This window comes from Ursus arctos, unplaced genomic scaffold (genome assembly GCF_023065955.2).
Source record: "Ursus arctos isolate Adak ecotype North America unplaced genomic scaffold, UrsArc2.0 scaffold_5, whole genome shotgun sequence".
NCBI classification, from domain to species: Eukaryota; Metazoa; Chordata; class Mammalia; order Carnivora; family Ursidae; genus Ursus; species Ursus arctos.
In genome coordinates, this window is record NW_026623067.1 from 26,622,825 (window position 1) to 26,644,063 (window position 21,239).

At 38.8% G+C, this 21,239-nt stretch overlaps 1 protein-coding gene across 1 annotated transcript in view; it reads left to right on the plus strand.

Moving 5' to 3' along the window:
• Window positions 1–21,239, plus strand: part of MEGF10 (multiple EGF like domains 10) — a 343,436-nt gene that overhangs the window by 120,459 nt on the left and 201,738 nt on the right. The window lies entirely within an intron of this gene.

A 21,239-nucleotide genomic window follows, 5' to 3' on the forward strand; every position in this document is an offset into this window, starting at 1 on the left:
TCACTTTGGACATGTTGAGTTTTAGGTGATAAGGTGTTATCCAAATGGTGATGTCCAGCAGGCAATTGGATAAAAATCTGGAAGTCAGGAGAGAGATTTGGGCTAATGATACAGATTTGGGAAGAAACTCAATCAAAAAAAAAAAAAAGGAAAAAAAGAATTTGGTCTTTGGCCATAGTTATAAAAGTAGGGAGCCTAAGAATACAGAAAGTGATAGTTGTGTCTCTGGAGTAGAAGATGGCACAGGGGCGAAGAGCTCTGGCTCTGCTCTGGACAGACTGAGAGCCTGAGGGTAGTGACTTAAGTCTCTGAATGTTGGTTTCTTCATCATAAATTGGGGATTATTGAGATGAGCTACTGAAATGTGCAACTTCGTCACCCGAGGAACTGTTAAAGAGCTTGGGGCTGGTCAGCTTGATATACTGGAGGTTTAAGACAGCAATTTACAAATATGCAAAAGACTTCGAGAAGAAAAAGGAGATAGAATTGCCCAGTGGGTCCCTGGAGGATAGAAATAGGATAAACTGACAGGAGTTTAAGGGAGACTGGCCTCAGCTCATTATCATGGGAAACTGTTAATAGTCAAAATTCTCTAAAGATAGAATAGTTTGTTTTTCTGGAAGGAGTACTACCTCCTTTCTGAATTAGAGACCTTATGATTGCAGCTGGAAGAGTCATAGCTGTCATTGGAGGTGGGGTTGGAATGAGCGCCTCGTTTGAATAGGGTGTTTATTTAGGGCCTGGTGTCCTTAGCAAGCTCATTAAAATTTATTACAACATTCGTTCTCACATTTGTTCTCTAACCATAAAAGAGATTGTTTTCTCCACTAGGGCAGGGGCAGCAGTAGGGCAGGGGCTGCAGGTTTTTTTTAGATAGAAACACCTTCCTCACTTGAGCCCCCATTCTGCAACAGGCCAGTGTCCATGTCCCAAGTGCACACAGCACGGTGTCATGGCTAAAGGGCCCAGAACTGCTCCGGAGTGCTGCTGTGAGGTTTTGTTTTCTCTCTGACCTCTCTTGCCCCCTGAATGCTTCATGATCTTTCCCTAGCTGAGCGGTCTCCCTCCTTTCAGCCCTCCTTCCAGCGTACCGCTTCAGGGAAGGCACAGTGATGTGTAATAAATAAGAAGAGGTCAAGATTTTAAATCTCACCGTCCTGGGTTTATTTTCTGATAGTAAAATGGAAGGAAAATAGAGTGAAACCTCCATGATTTATGGGCTCCCTTCCCTTCAGAGGTTTTCCAGTTGCATCTTTGTGCTATGCTTGACATTTATGATATAAGGTATTAATATCTGGAGAGAAGAGCTGCTGGTGCTAATTATTCAGACCTGCTCTGACACTGAACTGGTGAGCAGCACTCATATGTCAGATACTATCTATGCATTAAGTCTTTAACTTAAAAAAGGTGGGAATTATGAGGCACTATAGGCTTTTTCTGTGTAGATTTCACAGAAAGTCTATAGGATATATTAGTAAATCAGCCATGATAGGGTTGCTAAAAAACAAGCCAATAAGTGTCTGATATATGGAATCTTCAGGAAAGTCTTTGACTTAAGAGATGTGCCAGAGACAATAAAATGCTACAAGAGAGGGAAAATGAAAATGATGGGACTTTTTTTTCTTTTTTTTAACTCAGGAAAATGTTTGCCTCCTCTTCTAATTCTTTGGGTGTCAGATGTGCCTTGTTTCTAGTAGCTATTTGTAAAATTAATCATTTCAACAGTATCAAACAGACTGGATTTTTAGACTTGAGGAATTGTTGATGTTAAACCTTTGAAAAATGCAGTAATGTGATTTTTTTTTCACTCAACAGTTCTTCCCAGAAGCCAGTGTTAATTTGCAGATGCCAACACATGACTAATGGTTTTATCTCAAAAGATTAATACACATTAAATCAACACAGGACTAAGGACTCATGACTATATTTATTGACTTTTGTACGACAGAGTCCAGACTTTGTGATTCTGACAGATATATTGACAGCCATCTCCTGACTGAGGGATAGTAGTTAAGCTAATTGGTCACTTGCCTGGTAGACCCTGTTGTTGCCCATCTAACAGCCAATCCAATCTTCTTGTTAAAGAACACCGATGATTTTGTTCAGGGAGCAGTGTGCTGTATCTCAGGTACTGAGATAAGATTTGTATAAACCAATCAATGCCTGTGACTGATGTAGGGGCAAGGAGGTGACCTATTTCTGGCCAATAAAATGTAAGAGAAGTAGAGGTTGAATGGGTTTGAGGGAGAAGGGAAAGTGGTTTCTTGAAAATAAATGAGACCAAGTTATCATGTGGGAGTTAATCCTTTGTGTCTCTGCTAATTTCCTTCTCAATTTTGGGTGTGGTTTTGAGAAAACTCACCTTGGGATCATGAGTGGAGACCATGGCCAGTACTGTGAGTGGCAGAACAGAAACATGGAAAGCGCTGTGTTCTCTCTGTTGTCATCAGGCCACCAAACCACTCTGCCTACCTCTGGATCTCTTTGCAACAAGTAACAAGTGTCATGATATAAGCCACTGTTAGTCATGTTTTCTGTATATCGCTAACAATTACAGTTAGGTTGGCAGGGTTGGGAATTGTTCTTGCTTTATTTTTTTAGTTTTAAAAGTCATACTTGTATGTAGTAAAACAAAACTTTGAACAACATATAAAGGCATTAAATAACAAGTGAGCGTCTATTATCCCAGCTCCCAGTGCCCTCCTCAGAGGAAACCATTCCACTTTTAATTACTGCTGTTTTTAGTCCTTGATGGTTATGACTATAATTTAAAGTAATTTGCCTATTTTTTTTGTTGTGAATATACTATTTAGACAATACCTTTTGCCTCCCCACTCTGAAAGATAAGGAATTTATCTTCAGCTTCTACTCCCTCCTGTATTTATTACATTTTCTCTATTGTTTACATTTTTAGCTTTAAATCAATAAATACCACTTTTCACAGTTTTACTATGTAAGTATTAAGTGCAAAATAAAGTGAAGTGATTTAATCCCTAGAAAAGGGAATGCAGTTCTATATCACTAAACTATTCAAGGGAGCGTATTGTAGGCATTGGATTCTCTTGCTTCACGCTCAAATTGTTCAAAATCATGCCGTACTTTAGTTCATATTTGTGTATTGGTTTCTTGAACAACTGTTTTTTTCTTTTATCCTAATTTGCTAAGTGCTTTACCTTTTTCTTGAGGAGAATGGAAGCACACATGTTTGCATTTTACCACTGAGATAACTTTTTTCCCTTTTTTTAGTGTCAGGTGTACAACATAGAGATTCAACATTTATGTACATTATGAAGTGATCACCATGATAAATCTAGCTACCATCTGTCACCCTACAGTGCTGTTATAATATTATTGACAATATTCCCTGTGCTGTATATTGCATCCTCTTGTCTTACTTGTTTTGTAAGTAGAAATTTGTACCTTTTAATCCGCTTTCCCTCTTTCTACCATCCTTCCACTGCCCCGCCTCTGGCAAGCACCAGATTGTTCTTTCTATCTATGAGTTTATTTTGTTTTTTAGATTCCACATATAAGTGAAATTATGTGGTATTTATCTTTCTCTGTGTGACTTATTTCACAGCATGATACCCTGTAGGTCCACCCATGTTGTTGTGAATGGCAAGATCCCATTCTTTTTTATGGCTGAACAACATGTATATATGTGTTATGTATATTATATATATTATATACTATATACTATAGAATATGTGTACAGTATATAATGCTGCAGTAAACATAGGGGTACATATATATTTTTTTGAATTACTGTTTTAGGATAAATACCCAAAGGTGGAATTGCTGGATCATATGGTAATTTTACTTTTACTTTTTTGAGGAACCTCCATTACTAGAAGATTAGAGAGAGTGTGCCATTTTTCATTACCATTAATAGTTCATGAGGGTTCCCTCTTCTCCATATTCTCACTTGCTATTTCTTGTCTTTTTGATACTAGCCATTCTAAAAGGTATGAGGTGATACCTCTTGGAGGTTTTCATTTGCCTTTCCCTGATGAACATTTTTCATGTGTCTTTTGGCCATCTGTTAGTCTTCTTTGGAGAAATGTCTATGCAGCTCCTCTGCCCATTTTTTAATTGGATTAGTTTTTTTGCTGTTTTTTGCTGTTGTGTGTTCTTTTTATATTTTGGATATTAACTATCATCTGCAAATACCTTCTCTCATTACCTTTTCGTTTTGTTGATTGTTTCCTTGTCTGTGAAAAAGCATTATAGTTTAATGTAGTCCCATTTGTTTATTTTTACTTTTATTGCCCTTGCCTGAGGAAACAGATCAAAAAAAATATTGCTAAGATGTATGTCTAAGAGTTTATTACCTATATTTTCTTCTAGGAGTTTTAATGTTTCTAGTTTTACATTTAAGTCTTTAATCCATTTTGAGTTTAATTTTGTATATGGTATAAGAAAGTTGTCCAGCTTCATTCTTTTGCTTGTGGTTGTCCAGTTTTCCCAGCACCATTTACTGAGAAGATGGTCTTTTTCCCATTGTGTATTTTTGCCTTTGTCATAGATTAATTGAACATATAAGTCTGGGATTTTTCTGGGCTTTCTGTCCTGTTCCATTGATCTATGTGTGTGTTTTTGTGCCAGTACCATACCGTTTTGATTACTATGGCTTTAAAGGTAGTATAGTTTGAAATCAAGGAGCTTGATAGCTCCAGCTTTGGGTTTTTGTATTGTTTTGTTTTCTCCCTCAAGAGCACTTTCACTATTTTGGGCTCTTTTGTGGTTCCATGCAAATTTTAGTATTGTTTGCTGTAGTTCTACAAAAAATTCCATTGGTATTGTGATAGGGATTGCATTGAATCTGTAGGTTGCTTTGCGTAGTATGGACATTTTAACAATGTTAATTCTTTCAATCCATGAGCATAGTATATATTTCCATTTATTTGTGTTATGTTCAATTTCTTTCATCACTGTCTTACAGTTTTCAGAGTACAAGTATTTCACCACCTTGGCTAAATTTACTCCTGGTATTTTATTCTTTTTAATGTACTTGTACATGGAATTACTTCCTTAATTTCTATTTCTGGTAGTTTATTATTAGTGTATAGATATGCAACAGATTTCTGTTTATTAATTTGTATACTGCAATTTTACTGAATTCATTTTTTAGTTCTAATCGGTTGTGTGTGTGTGTGTCTGTCTGTCTGTCTTTAGGATTTTCTATATATAGTATAATGTTGTCTGCAAATAGTTAAATTTTTACTTCTTCAGTTTGGGTGCCTTTTATTTCTTTTTCTTTTCTGATTGCTATGGCTGAGACTTCCAATATTATGCTGAAAAAAAGTGGTGAGAGTGGATATCTTTTCCTTATTTCTGATCTGAGAGGGATAGCTTTTAGCTTTTTACCATTGGGTATGATGTTAGCTGTGGGTTTGTCATATATGGCCCTTATTATGTTGAGCTGTGTCCCTTCTCGACTGACTTTGTTGAGGGTTTTTATAATAAATGGATGTTGAATTTTCTCACATGCTTTTCCTGCATCTACTGAGATGACCATACGATTTTTATACTTCTTTTTGTTAATGTGTTATATCACATTGATTTGCAGATGGTGAAATTTCCTTATCTCCCTGGAATAAATCCTACTCGATCATGGTATAGGGTCCATTTAATGTATTGTTTCATTTGGTTTACTACTATTTTGTTGAGGATTTTTGCATGTATGTTTATAGGATGTTGGCCTGTAATTTGCGTGTGTGTGTGTGTGTGTAATCTTTGGTTTTGGTATCAGGGTAATGCTGGCCTCACTGAATGAGTTTGGAAATGATTTTTCTTCAGTTATTTGGCATAGTTTGAAAAGGACAGGTATTAATTTTTCCTTTAATGCTTGGTAGAATTTCACTGGTGAAGATGCCTGGTTTTGGACTTTTGCATGTGTGAAACTGATTTAGTTGTGCTATCATTCTGTTTAGATTTTTATTTCTTTTTGATTTAGTTGTGGAAGACTGTATGTTTCTAAGAAGTTATATATTTCTTCTAAGTTGTCCTATTTCTTGGCCTGGAATTATAGTAGTCTCATAAGATCCTTTGTATTTCTCTAGCATTTGTTTGTAACTTCTCTTTTGTTTCTGATTTTATTTATTTGGATTCTCTCTTGCTGTTTTTGTTTGTTTGGTTGGTTCTTTTTCTTTTCTTTCTTTTTTTTTTTTTTTTGATGAGTCTGGCTAGAGTTTATCAATTTTATGTGTCTTTTCAAAGGACCAGGTCTCACTTTCATTGATCTTTTCCATTTTTGGGGTCTTTATTTCATTTATTTCCACTCTAATCTGTATTATTTCCTTCCTTATATTAACTTTGAGCTTTGTTCTTTTTTCTATCTTCTTTAGCTATAAGGTTAGATTGTTTCTTTGAGATTTTTCTTGTTTGTTTTGGTGAGCCAGTATTGCTATGAACTTCCCTCTTAGAACTGCTTTTGCTATGTCCAATAGATTTTGGACTGTTAAGTTTCCATTTTCATTTGTCTCAAGGTATTTTTTTAAATTTCTCTTTGTTTTTTTTTTTTATTGGTCTTTAGTGGTTTTTTGTTTGTTTGTTTGAGAAAGAGAGAGTGGGGAAGGTGAGAGAGAGAATCTTAAGCAGGCTCCATGCCTAGCCTGGTGTGGGGCTCCATCTCACAACTCTGAGATCATGACCTGAGCCAAAATCAAGAGTAGGATGCTTAACTGACTGAGCCACCCAGGTGCACTGGCCCTTTGGTTTTTTAATAGCATGTTGGTTAGCCTCCATGTGTTTATATTTTTTCCAGTTTTCTCTTGAACTGATTTCTAATTTCATTCCACTGTAGTTAGAAAAGGTACTTGATATGATTTCAGTCTTCTTAAATTTACTGAAAGTTGTTTTGTGGCCTAACATGATCTATGTTGGAACATGTTCCATGTGCACTTGAAAAGAATGTGTATTCTGCTGTGTGGGGTTGGAATGCTTTGTATATATCTATTATGTCTACGTGTTCTTGTTTGTTATTTAAGTCCAGTGTTTCTTTATTGATCTTCTGTCTGCATGATCTACCCATTGATGTAAGTGGGTTGTCAGAGTCACCTACTATTATTGTATTATTATCAGTTTCTCCCTCTATGTCTGTTAATATTTGTGTGATATATTTAGTTGCCTCTATGTTGGGTACATAGATACTTATATGTGTTATATACTCTTGTTGGATTGAGCCCTTTATCATTATGTAATGTCCTCTTTTGTCTCTTGTTGAACTCTTTGTTTTAAAGTCTGTTTTTAGAGTCTCATATCAGTATTGCTACTTCAGCTTTCTTTTTGTTTCCATTTGTGTGGACTATCTTTTTCCATCTTTTCATTTTCTGTCTGTTCATGTCTTCAGTTCTGAAGTGAGTCTCTTGTAGGCAGCAAATAAATGTTTCTATTTTGTTTTGTTTGTTTTTTATCCATTCTGCCACTCTGTGTCTTTTGATTGGAACATTTAGTCTATTCACATTATTGATAGATATGCACTTATGGTCATTTTGTTATTTTCTGGTTGTTTTTGTAGTTCTTTCCCGTTCCCTTTTCTTCTCTTGCTCTCTTGCCTTGTGATTTGGTGACTTTTTTTAGAGTTATGTTTGTATTCCTTCCTCTTGTGTATGTGTATCTCTTATAGATACTGGTTTGAGATTACGATGAGGTTCATATATAACTTCCTGTGTATATAGCAATCTGTCATAAATTGATGGTCACTTAAGTTTAAGCATGTTCTAAAACCCTGTATTTGTTCTCCCCCACATTTTATGTTTTTAAGATCATATTTTACTTCTTATTTGTTTGTGTATCCCTTGACTAATTATTGTAGGTCTAGATGATTTTACTACATTGTCTTTTAGCTTGCATACTGGCTACAGGTGGTTGACCCAATACATTTACTATATGTGTAGCTTTATCACTGAGATTTTTTTCATAATTTTCTTATTTCTAATTATGGCCTTGTCTTATCTATTTAACGAAGTGCTTTTAACATGTCTTGTAAAGCCGGTTTGGTGTTGATGAACTCCTTAAGCTTTTGCTTGTCTAGGATACTGTTTATTTCTCCTTCAATTCTGAGTTACAATTGTGCTGAGTAGAATACTCTTGCTTATAAGTTTCTTCCTTTCATGACTTTGAATATATTGTGTCACTCTCTTCTGGTCTGCAGTTTCTGCTGAAAAACCAGCTGATAGTCTTATGAGGGGTTACCTTGTACATTACTAGTTGCTTTTCTCTTCCTGCTTTTAAGAGCCTCTCTTTATCTTTAACTGTTGACCCTTTATTATAATGTGTCTTGGTGTGGGTATGTTTGGATTTATCTTGGGACTCTCTTCGCTTCTTTTTTATTAAATTTTTTTAAAATTTTTATTTATTTATTTGAGAGAGAGAGAATAACAGAGAAAGCATGAGTGGGGAGAGGGAGAAGGAGAAGCAGACTCTCCGCAGAGCAGGTAGTCTAAAGTGGGGCTCAGGTACCAGGGCCCTGGGATCATGACCTGAACCAAAGGCAGACAGTTAACCGATGGAGTCACCCAAGTGCCCTGGGATTTGCTTCTAAGATTTGGATGTTTGTTTCCTTCATCAGGTTAGGGGAAGTTTTTAGCCACTATTTCTTCCAGCAGGTTTTTTGTTCCTTTCTATCTTTTCTCCTTCTGGGATCCCTATAATGTGAATGTTAGTTGCTTGATGTTCTAAAGGTCCCCTAAGCTGTCCTTGCTTTTTAAACTTCTTTTTTCTTTTCTCATTTGATTATTTCTAGGATCTTGTTTTCAGATTATTGGTCCATTTTTCTCCATTATTTTATCTGCTGTTGATTCCTTCTAGTGTTTTTTCATTTCACTTGTTATATTTTTTTTAACTCTGTCTTTTATATTTTCTATCTCTGTGTTAAAGTTCTCACTGTGTTCATTTTTCTCCTGAGTTCAGAGACCATTACTGAGTTATGATAATTACTTTAAACTCTTAGATATCAACTTATTAATCATACTACTTGTTCAATGGAAATTACTCTTTTAGAAGATACTCTCAGAGGTGTCTGACTTCCTATTCTAATTTTGTCAATAACATATTCCTGCAGAACTATGAAAAGCCATTGTTCCATTGTCTTCTAGCAGTATTGCAGATGAGAAGTTTGACAGTTTTATTTCAGTTTTTCTGTAAATAACTCTTTCTTGATGCTTTTTTAGGTTTTTTTTTTTTTCCCCTTCTGGTGTTCAATTCTGTAAGATGGTTTTGGGACTGAGCATCTATATATTTGCTCTACGTAATATTCAGTCTTAAATCTCATTTTTTTTTGGAGTTATGGGATTTTTCTTACTGTTTCTTTTTAAAAAATTATATCTCATTCACATGCCATAGGGATTCACTGTTTTAAAGCATCTATGAGTGGTTTTTGCATATTCACAAAAGTGTGCATTCATAACTACTATCTAGTTTCAGAATATTTGCATCCTCCTGAAAAGAAACCCCATTCTCATTATCCATCATTCCCCATTCATCCTTCCCCCAACCCATGACAACCACCGGTCTTCTTTCTGTTTCTATGATGCTCTGTATCCTGGATATTTCATATAAATGGAATCATACAATATATGTTTTTTTGTGTCGGGCTTCTTACACTTAGCAGAAGGTTTTCAAGATTAATCCATATTGTAGCATATATCAGTACCCCATTTCTTTTTATGGCCAGATAACATATTTATGTATAATCCACATTTTATTGTTTTTACTTATCAACTACTCTTTCTTTATTTTTTACCATACATTTTCTTAGTTCTGTCCTTCAGATTTGTTAGCTGGGTTATAGGATTTTTATACTGATCCCCTATGATTTTAACTTTTCCCCCCAAATCTTTGATTTCTTTCTTTTTGTTGAACATTTTAGAGGATTTCTTTGATTTTATTTTTCAACCCTTCTACTACATGTAAAAATCTTTAGCAAGCATACTTTAAATTTACAGTAATTCTTTATTTTTGTTTGTTCCTTTTTTTATAAGAAGCCTCTTTTGTTTTATTTTTGTTTACATGACCTTTAGTTCCCATTTATTGAGCATCTATTTAGATGTCCTAAGCTGATGTAAGACGTCCCCAAACAGTCCTATCACTATGTTCTGAATTAAATAAAATAAGCTGCCTTAGACTCTCTGGTACTTGGTGCGTACTTGGTTTACATAGGACTTTCTCTCCCTTCTGTTTCTGAGTTAATCAGTCTAGCTTAAAGCCTTGGCTAAGATGGAGCCAGTCCTTCCATTTGTCACAACTCTGTGCTGTTAGACAAGTGGATAAACTGTCCAGGACAGCTTCAGACCAAGTCATATGTCAACAGCTGCAGCCTTCTTTCCTTTAATGGGCTTGTGCTTCTTTTCTTAAGTTTAGATTTTTGGAGGCATAATTTATATTCAGCAAGATTCACCCTTTGAAGATATTTAGTTTGATGAGTTTTCGTAAGTATATACAGTCATGTTGCTACCATCATAATCAAGATAGAGAATAATTTCATCAATCCAAAAATTTCCCTTGGGTCCCTTCTCAAATCTCTCATCTTAGCTTTGGATTTCTTTGAGGGTTAGTAAGACTCAGTCCTATAGATGACTGTTAACGCTTTCCCCTGCTGCTGTGTGGTTCTCCTTCTCTTACAAGCATCTCTACTAACCAGCAGAATCAGTGATCTGACCGTGAGCTTTGTGGGTGGGACACACTGACAGAAAGGTCTTCCTTTAGGACATGTGAGTCTGGAATGGGTAAGCAGCAGTTCTTCAGCTTAAGTTCCACAGTATCTAGTTGTTTTGATACAAGGGGATAGGAATCGGGTGGGAAGTGCTACCTGGACCTGATATTTCATAAATAGTCCTTTAAATAATTACATTGATTATTTCTTGGCATCCCATTTCTGCTCCTGTTTCTTGTCATCTACACATTTAGGGGCTCCTAGGACTCTCCCACGAAGAATGGCTCCCACCTCCGTGGTAGCCTTCTTGCAGTTGTGTTCTGGGTCTCAGCTTCCTTCATTCTGGTTTATCCAGTAATACAGTCCCTTCTTTTCCTTGTTTGCCAAGAAATTTATCAAAATATATTTCTCACTGATATTCTTCCCCCTACTCACAGTGGTGTCATGATTTTATTCCAGCTGTATTTCTTTATCATACGTGCCATGTGAATTCTGTGAGGGAGTAGAAGTAACCACATATGCTTGGTTACCATCTTGAAGTGCAAGTCTTCAAGAGACCGATTCATAAGAATCTGTAGTATATCTGAGAGGTCAGCAAGGAGTCAAATTACTTGAATGTCTTCTCAGATGAAACATTTCAGGTAAAAGAAGAAATGTGATCTGTACCAATGAACAGCCTTCGTGACTCACATTACTGTTGGCATGTACTTTGGTTCTCGACATTAGAGTCATTTATTGATTTATTTTTTAGTAAAAGAAAATAAAGTCTTAATTAAAAGAAAAATGAACAGACTCACAGTTTCAAGAAGTACCCCCAAAGACGCTTAGGTATTGGCATCTTAGAGCAGTATAATTTAGTTTCAGCCATACTACAAATTTGGCCTTAGAGTAGGTTACTTCACCAGCCCACATACCATGTTTGGAACATAGATGAAAGCTACAATATAGATAGACCCTGAAACAGGGCAGCCTGATCTAGGTCATAAAGAAATTTAGAAGAGAGTCAGAACATGGTATTGAAATCTACTAGAGTGAATATAGAAATATAGAATCTGCAATGTCTCACCTTGATTCCCACTACTTTGGGGGAGGGGGAAAGCTTTAGAAAAGGAGAATCAATTTAAAAACACAATTAAAGCACCCATTTCTCATTCCAAACCATAGATTACCTCTGAGATATCTTTGATTTTTGGTCTTTTCTTTCTCTTCCTTAAAATTATAGGGAGCAGAGAAGGGGAACGGTATTAAAAATGTTCTGTGTTTGAGCTGCAGAGAAAGAATCTTTCTGAAAAGTTTTCTAGTGGATGGTCTGCAGTCTCCTCATCATGGGCTCATGCAGTTATATAATATTCTGTCAATAAAGACTCTATTCAGTGAGGAGGGAGTGGAAGAGAAGGAGGCCATCCCAGCTTGGAAACCTCTTGTGAGAGTTTGGTGCCCAGCATGTTCTGTAGAGGGGGAAGGGGGTGAGGCCCTCCTGTTGATCACCTGTTTTTCTATTGGGCCTTAGCTATGATCTCTTTCCTTGTCCTTTCCTGGAGTATTTGGACATACTAAAGGGCCATAGTAGGGGCCTAAAGATGTGTTTGATATTTGAGATGGTGAGAAATCTGATGTTTACCTTGCAAAGCCCTATCAGAGATGCTATCCTACATAATAACTTTGCTCCTGATCTGTAATTTTATGCAGGTCAATGATGTTTTGGGTAAAGCTCTCACCCCAGCAGTGGAATGTAACCCAGCTCTGTCATGACCATCGTTCTGATGAGAACAGTCTGCTTACCCTTCACACAGGCTCAGTTTCTCACTTCTCAAGAGGGGATCGTCACCTAGGCCTGTCTCACATGAAGTACCAGATGCACAAAGGTGCCTCAGTTTTGGAAAGCACAAAGCTCACTGCAAACGTCAGACTCTGCTACTGTGGCTTCCCTCTCCCCTGCCCCAGTTCCATGTCTGGCCCTGCCCACAAAAACCAGCAGTCTTCTGTGACCAGTGGTGGCACCGTGGGCGCTCATGCATTGGACTCGGCAAGTGTCTGCCAGTAGTCACTCGGGTCATTCACCGATTATGCCCTCCCTGCCTGCGGGGCTGGGCAACTTTCCAGCAGCCAGCCTCTCTGCAACTAGGCTCTGCTTCACGGTCTGCCTTATTGTCACATACCAGTCTCCACCTCCCAGTCCCAGGTCACAAGATCTGGGGGCCAGCCCTGAGCTGGGGATGAGGAAAGACAGGGAGGTGCTGAGTGAGTTTGTGTGTGAGCGTGCAAGGGTGAGGCCAGGCTGAGCTCACATGTGAAGAATTTGAAGAATTGGTTGTAGGGAGAAGACCTAGAACAGGCTGAGGCAAGGGGAAGCATGTGTTTGGTGGGTGTGAAGGCAGCTAATGCTGTGTGAGTGAGGAGGAAGCAAGACCAGGATGTGCTGTCTGTGAACTTGATGTTGCTTGTTTCTTTTCAAGTCACCCCCCCCCCAACTGTTCCTGGGCCACGTGTGCATATTTCCCTCCATTGTGTCTCTTCCCCTCTGCACTTAGCCAGCTGGGGGATGGGAGGAAATGCGAGGCTTCGGGAGGGGAGAGAGAGAATCGCACTGCCCTCCAGCTGCCACAGCAGAAATGACGGCAAGAACCCGGCTTTCTGTCTGTAACAAGAAACCTTTGAAAAACATGACGTTTGGGGAATTCTATTATTTGGGCTTTTTCCTGAAAGGAAAACATGGACAATTGAGAGAAGTGGAAAAAAAGAAAGGCATACTTAAAAAAGGACAGGACTTATTCATTAGTGAATTTTTATGGTGGTTAACATTTTAGTTTTGGTTAACTAAAAATGTGTTGTGGGCAGTACATAAGCCCATCATCTCCCTTCCCATGCCCATCTCATTCCCTGAGTGTCAGGGGATATGGCGAGCAGCAGCAAAATGGCATCTGGGTGGCAGGTCAGGGCATGAGCATTCTCTCACTAGCAGCCGGGAGCATTCTCTCACTAGCAGCCGGGAGCATTCTCTCACTAGCAGCCGGAAGCATTCCATCACACTTTCTTCTCAGACCCAGTTCTTGAAGTCCCATTCATCAGGGAGAGGGTGAACTAGAGGGCAGGGAAAGGTGAATAAGTCAAAGTTAAGCTTGAAACTCTAGGGTTGATAACCTGGAGCCCACAGGCTTGGAGCTGGCTGTGTTGCCCTCTTCAGGCACTGCTCACCTTCCAGGTGAGAAGTCACAGAGGTCCAGGGCTGATTGGCTCTCACAGCAAGTGACACACGTGAAATTCTGCCCTGGGAATCCCCAGTGTTGGAGTTTCTTCACCCTCAGAAAAAGAAAATCCCTGAGTCAAGAGATTCGCAAAGTAGAGTGATTGAAAGAGAAGGAACAGGTATTGAGTCTGTCAGGAAAGGAGAGTGTGTGATTACCTGAGCACTAGTATATTCTAGCTGTCTGACATTATGATATTTCTTGTCCCTGACAGCAGCCCAGTGAAGCAAGTCAGTTTTATAATCCCATTGTGCAGCGAGGGAGACTGAGGCACAGAGAATCTCTTTGCCAAAGTCACATTGCTTTGTAGAGCATTCTGGCAGCTTAATGGAGTTCCATCCTCTATTGTTCCAAAGTTTGTATTATTCCCCTAATTGGAAGCAAGAAAGTATATCATGTCCTAATTACCCAACTGAACTATGATGTGATAGTCCTGAAGAACTATCTGAGGCTGTCTATTCTATCTCGGTCAATATCTGCATTTCTAAGTTGAGGAGAGCACATTGCGCAGGGTCAGGCAAGGTAGGCTCAGAACACTTTCCCATCTCAGTAACGGGAGCCACCATCTATTTAAGCCTTCTTCCCAAAAACCTGAGTGCCAACTTGGTGACTCTCTCTCCCCTCTCATGTGGGGGTCCAACTCTAAAGTATCCATCATTCCCCTTTTCACTCTTGGAATTTATACACTACTGTCCTCATCAGTATTTTTAATTCCACATCCCACCCATTAGCGATAGTGATTTAAAAAAAAAAAAAAGGAGTCTGTCACTCCTCTGCTTAAAGTGCATCAAATACTCCCTATAGTCTTAGATTAAAATCTAATCTCCTCACTGTGGCTATGAGGCCCTCCATGAGCAAATCTTTTTCTAGTGGCCTCGCTTAGGGTCTCTCTCCATCTTGCAGGGTGTCTTGCTACACTGACCTTTCTTTGCCTTGGCATAGGAACCTTTCTCATCTCAGGATGAGATGCCTGAAATGCTCTTCCTTGGAATCTGGCCAGTACCTTTCCTCCATCAGGTCTGCTTACATATCAGAGAAGACTTCCCTGAAAGCCATACCCCAAGTAGCCCCCCAACAGGTACTATCTGCCACACTTCCCCATGTCTTTTTTTTCACAGCATTTTTCAGTATCTGTAATTTTTCTGGTTATGTGTGAATATATCATTTTTCTCCATTAGAATGTAAGCATCTTGAAGACCAGGATTTTCCTGCCTTGGTCATCCCTGTTTTCTAAGGCTTAACCCAGTGCCAGAAACTTAGAAAATGCTTAATTATATTTGTGGAATGAATAAATGACCAAATAAACTCAGGCTTCGTGATTCTTAGGTCAGAGTTCCTTCCTTCCCTAGCCCTTAATATATAAGGTTTGTGACACACTCAAGAGACAGAGAACACAGCTAGCAGAGTCAGGAGAATGGATAACGGGGAAGAAGAAAGAGAGCCTGAACACAGGATGTGGAGCGTGGGAAGGGAGATCAGAGACTGAGTCTTGACTGTGGTCTGTGCCAAGATCGTCAGTGAGTATTTCTTGATTCCTCCACAAACATTTGTGATGGAGTCTTATTACACATAACAGCAAATTCCAAAGCAGCAGTGACAGCAGGAAAGCAGGAAAGGCTAAGGAAGCAATTCCTGAGTAGAGAAAGTAGCTTTTGGTAAGCAGTTCCTTCATCTCAGCATTTTTCATGGATTTCACATAAGGGGTAATAATATTTTTATTTGCACATTTGCCTTGAAAATAAAAATGATCTTCCATTCTTGATTTCAAAGTGGAAAGGATTAAAGCATGCTTTAAAATTGCTCTTGCTCTTTTATATGTCTAGTAAGTCCAAATTGTATTGGGTCTCAAGGAACAGGAGCCCCGAAAACAGTGATTTAAAACATTAGAGGTTTTATTATTCTTACATTTGGAAGTTGGAGGTCTAGGGCTGAGACTGGGACTCCATGAAGCGCCTGTGAGTCTAGTCAGCTGAGTCTACCTGGCCTTCCAAAGGGCCTTCCCACAAGTTCCATCTAATGACTTTCACCTATATTTCATCGGCCTGAACTGTGTTACAAAGCCATTCATAGATGCAAAGGAGGCTGGGAATTGTAGCTTTCACCTGTGTTCATTGCTACCTTGACAAAAATCAAGGTTCTGTTAGTAAAGAAGGAAGGAGAATAGATATTGAATAGGCACCGAGCAGTGAGTACCACATTCCATACCGTTTTGGCATTTTATTCAGGTTAATGTGCCTTCTGGGAGAACAAACCAAGCTTTAGCAAGCAAAAGTAAATCTTCTACAAACTCGTCTTTCCTCTGTGTACCCATCCAAAGGCATATAAATGATTTTCATACTGGTATTTCCTATGATGCATGTTACAGTTTTGCGCCATTAGTATAGATCGTCCCGAACTGAGTATATTTGTGGGTGCATATGTGTAATTTATACAACTGCCTCTGGTGGCCAGTTGTTGATTAAGCATCTTTTAGTACCTTTCCAACTCTCACTTTCTTCTTCTCTATGTGGATACTTCAACTATTATTTCTTTTCAGCTCCCAAATCTTGGTATTGGAGCCAGTCTTCACTCATGACTCTACAGTCCAATGTACATACCTTCATTCAGGTTCAAGATTTAGTCTCCTGGGAACTTTCATTTCAACATGCCCAAGTAAACTCAATGTCTTTCCCTCCCAAATTTTTCCCTCTTCCGTGTCGCTCGCCTCAATGAGTGTATCTGCCCAGGTCAGAAACCTGAGAGTCTTTCCTGAATCCCCCTTCGCATTCCTTCCTTCCCACAACCATCTCATGTTAGAATCTTGTCCAGATACTACACTGCATATTCTCCTATCTGTCCTCTTCCTTCTTCTTCCTTGCCACGTCTTGGGCTCACCCAGTTTGGACTAGCTGTTTTTAGCTGTTTTGTTGTTGCCACAGTAAGTATCTCATGTTAGCTTTAATTTTGTGAATAGCTTTGCACACCCTCCAGGATGTGCGGCTTTCTGTGATATTTTCACATTTAGTGTGCTTTCGTTTAGATGACAAATCTAAGCCACTGTGGATCACCTGAATGGCTGCCTTAGAAGTGAACGCTGACAAAGATTTCAGTGCCTGCACAGGCGTTAGTGTTTTTATGGTACCAGTGGGCTTTACTATAATTATCCATAGCCTACCCAAAATAAGAAGGCAGAGGGACTTTGTATTCCAATATGAGGCATTTGGGACATATAAAGTTCAGTGAAATCACTGTCTTTTGTTATTTTAACAAAGGTTTTTCCCTAGTTTAAATAAGTAAAAACCATGGCCCCAAAGGTATAAGTTACCGAATTCAAAAACACCTGTACTAGAACAGTGAGTTTGATTTTAGGAGTGGAAATCTGTTTCCACACCATTGGTATCATCAGTCACATTGAATGAATATCATTAATTTGAGTGTTATTATTTTTTTAGTTTAAATTTAATGTATAGATGTTTATACTTGCATAAGAGCTATAGATGTGAGATGCTCACACGTAGTTTTAGTTTTGTACAAATCTAAATGATAATATGCTAAAGATATTCAAATGCTACTTCAGGTCTATGCATACTCTTAAAGAGGGTACGTTTATCACTCAGGCGGTCTAGGGGAGGGTCAGCAAACTTCTCTTGTAAAGGGCTGGATAGGAAATGCTTGAGGCATTGGTGGCCATACAGTCTCTTTCAAAACTACTTAACTCTGATATGGTAGCATGAAAGCCGCCACAGATAGCATGTGAACAGGTGAGTATCACTGTGACAATAACACTTTGTCTACAAACCCAGGCAGCAGACTGATTTGGACTTCCTGTCCCTTGTGCTGACTCCAAGGCTGGAGAGTACGACCCCAGTTCCTTCGCTTGACAGACGGTCTGTTTGTCTCTCTCGACTCATCATCTACCCACTCTTCTGAACAGTCACTGTGCTACAGCCATTACAGAGCCGCTTCATCACCCAAGCATGTCACACTCTTCTGTGATTCCATGTGTTAGTTCATTTGCCCTGACACTTCCTTTCCCGTCTTCTTAAACCAGCTAACTCCTACTCACCCTTGAAGATGAAACTTAAAATGTGCTTCCTCTCAGAAGATGTCTGTGGCCCCTTGTGGCTGAGTTAATGCTTCTGTCTGCCCCCTCTGTGCTTCTTTAAATTCACTCTGTGCTCCCATAACATTTTTAAGAAACTCATCTGTATCGTAACTAGGCAATTGTTTGACTATTTTGCTGTCTTCTCTAGGCCGAGCTCCCTCTTCTCTGTAGCAAATGCTGTTCCATCCTTATAATTATTACCCCAACCCCCAAATTTAGAGGATTGATAGAAAGAGCAAGGAGATGATCCATTTACCCAACCACATCAATGATCCATCTACCCAACAAAACTCAGAAGTATCCGAGTTTTCCTTAAATGGGCAAAGTTAGTATTCTTCCATCTATGGAAATGGTGGCTTGTGAGCTTTGTCAGTTTTGAAGAAATAAAGGGAGTTTTATGTTTGTACATCTGGGTTTCATGACCATAAAATTGATGCCTGGGATAAACATTAACTTTGACAAATGGAGGAAAATAGTTGAAAAATAAAAGACAAGAAGAAAACCTTTAGTGTATGTTTGAGGTGTAGGTCGGGAGACAGACTTGGAGATGTAAGTCTGGATTTTTGAGCAGGGGGAAGGTCAGAGGGGGCTGTTTAGGGAAGCAGGCCTGAGAGTGATGGAGGGGATAGGAGATGGAAGCAGTAACCTCTGGGTGGGGGGAGATTTGGGGAATTAGGCGTCAGCAATATTGGTTCCATCCCTTTGCCTCTCCTTACTTCTCCCCACTCCCTTCCTCTCTTTCTGTTTTCTCTAGCTGTTTCTACCCTATGTTGTCTTCTTCTGAGCAAGCTATAATATGGTACCAAGGTAAATAATGTATTACTTATTTACAATTTTCTTTTCTCACAGTATGGAGGTTCCTTAAAAAGTTTGAAAATAGAGCTACCCTAAGACCCAGCAATTGCACTATTAGGTATTTACCCCAAAGATACAAATGTAGTGATCCAAAGGGGCACCTGCACCCCAATGTCTATAGCAGCAATGTCCATAATAGCCAAACTATGGAAAGAGCCCAGATGTCCATAGACACATGAATGGATAAAGAAGATGTGGATTATAGGGTGCCTGGGTAGCTCAGTTGGTTAAGTGTCTGCCTCGGGCTCAGGTCATGATCCCGGAGTCCTGGGATTGAGCCCTACATTGGGCTCCCTGCTTAGTGGGGAGTCTGCTTCTCCCTCTTCCCTTCACCCTGTTTGTGCTCGCTCGCTCTCTCTCAAATAAATAAATAAATAAATAAAATATAAAAAAAGATGTAATATATATACATATGATGGAATACTACTCAGCCATCAAAAACATGAAATCTTGCCATTTGCAACAATGCGGATGGAACTAGAGGGTATTATGCTAAGTGAAATAAGTCAATCAGAGAAAGACAATTATCCTATGATCTCACTCGTATGTGTAATATAAGAAACAAAACAGAGGATCATAAGAGAAGGGAGGGAAAAATAAAACAAGAGGAAATCAGAGAGGGAGAAAAACCTTAAGAGACTCTTAATCATAGGAAACAAACTGAGGGTTGCAGGAGGGGAGGGATGGGGGGATAGGGTAACTGGGTGATGGACATTAAGGAGGGCGTGTGATGTAATGAGCACTGGGTATTATATAAGACAAATCACTGAACTCTACATCTGAAACTATTAATATATGTTAATTAATGGAATTTAAATTTAAAAATTTTAAAAAATTTCTCTGAAGGTGTCAGTATAGGTCAGTTGATCTCCTTTTTCTTAAAATAATAACAAGTCACTTAACTTTTAGAAATTTTAATTTTTTTCTACATTACTTGTTAAGGGAAAAAAGATTTCTACTATGGTCACACATTTTAGGAGAAACTCAAATCCTAAAAATATAAAGTTAAGGATAATTCTTTTGTCCTATTTGATAATATAATTATTACACTAAAAGGAAAAAGTATATAAAAAATTAAGTAATTTTATTAAGCCATGAATGACTAGCAGTGAAAATACTGTAGGGAAAAGAAAGTAATTTTTTTCAAAAAAAGGTAATGGGATAAGATCAGGAAGGATGCCTAGGGCTGCCAGACCAGCGCCACACGTACACAGGTATACAGAAACAAGATGGTGAAGCAAAGATACTGTGGCTGAATTGCCTCATCAGAAAAATATCTTTGAAATTTGAAAACCAAGTTGCAATTTTAAGATTTATGAGTGATCTTAAGACTAGACGAGATTCTTGAGTAGATCGCTGAGCAGGCCTTTTTCTGTACATGATTTAGATCCGGCTGTGGGAATGTCAATATTATAGATGTGCTTTCACACCAGACAGAGGTCACACATACATCACTAAGGAGCAGGAGGTAATCAGATCCTCCACAGAAAATGACATTGGACACATTTTATTGTTAAGATTATTGCTTATGATTTGAGAAATGTTAACATTTGTCATCTGATCATTAAAATCAAAACTCTTCTGTCCTGAGTAGTTCTCATTAGATGACGATGTTCATGATTTTATGCAAACATTATGACATTTTACCAGGTTATGTCACTAACAGGGTCCAAATGTCAGATAATAGTTTTTTTAAAAAAGATTTTACTTATTTGAGAGAGAGAGAGTGAGTGAGTGCCTGAGTGTGTGGGGGGGGTAGGGGCAGAGAGAGAGGGAGAGGTAGACTCCCCACTGAGCAGGGAGCCAGATTCACAGCTATATCCCAGGACCCTGAGATCATGACCTAAGCCGAAGGCAGACGCTTAAACCGACTGAACCACCCAGGTGCCTCTCAGATAATGTTGTTTATAAAGAAGACCTAGTGTCTTCCTTTAGTCAACACATGGAGGCTAGTGGTCCTTCACCGGAAACATCATCATCATCATCATCATCATCACACCTTGTTGTATGCCAGTTGTGTGTAGCAGCTCAGTGCTCATGCCAACCATGTAAGATGAGTCCCATGACTTCCCATGTTACAGATGTGCAAGCAGAGACAGAAAGGGTAGGTAGCTCGCCCAAGGTCACACAGGTAGTGAGTGGCAGAGCCAGGATGATGTCCCCTACAGTCTGGCTCCTGAGGCTAGGGGCTTCACTGCACTCCATGCTTTACTTCTTCTCACGATTCTAATTCCCAAGTATGCCAATTTCCTCTAATTGCTGCAGGATATTCCTTCCCTGTCACTGTCTATTTATGATCTATATGCACCGACAAAGCTTTGTCTGTATAAATGACCTGTGTTAATGTCTCTTGGCATTAAGATGGCTCGTGGGGAAATAGAAATTATATTTTGCAGTCCTT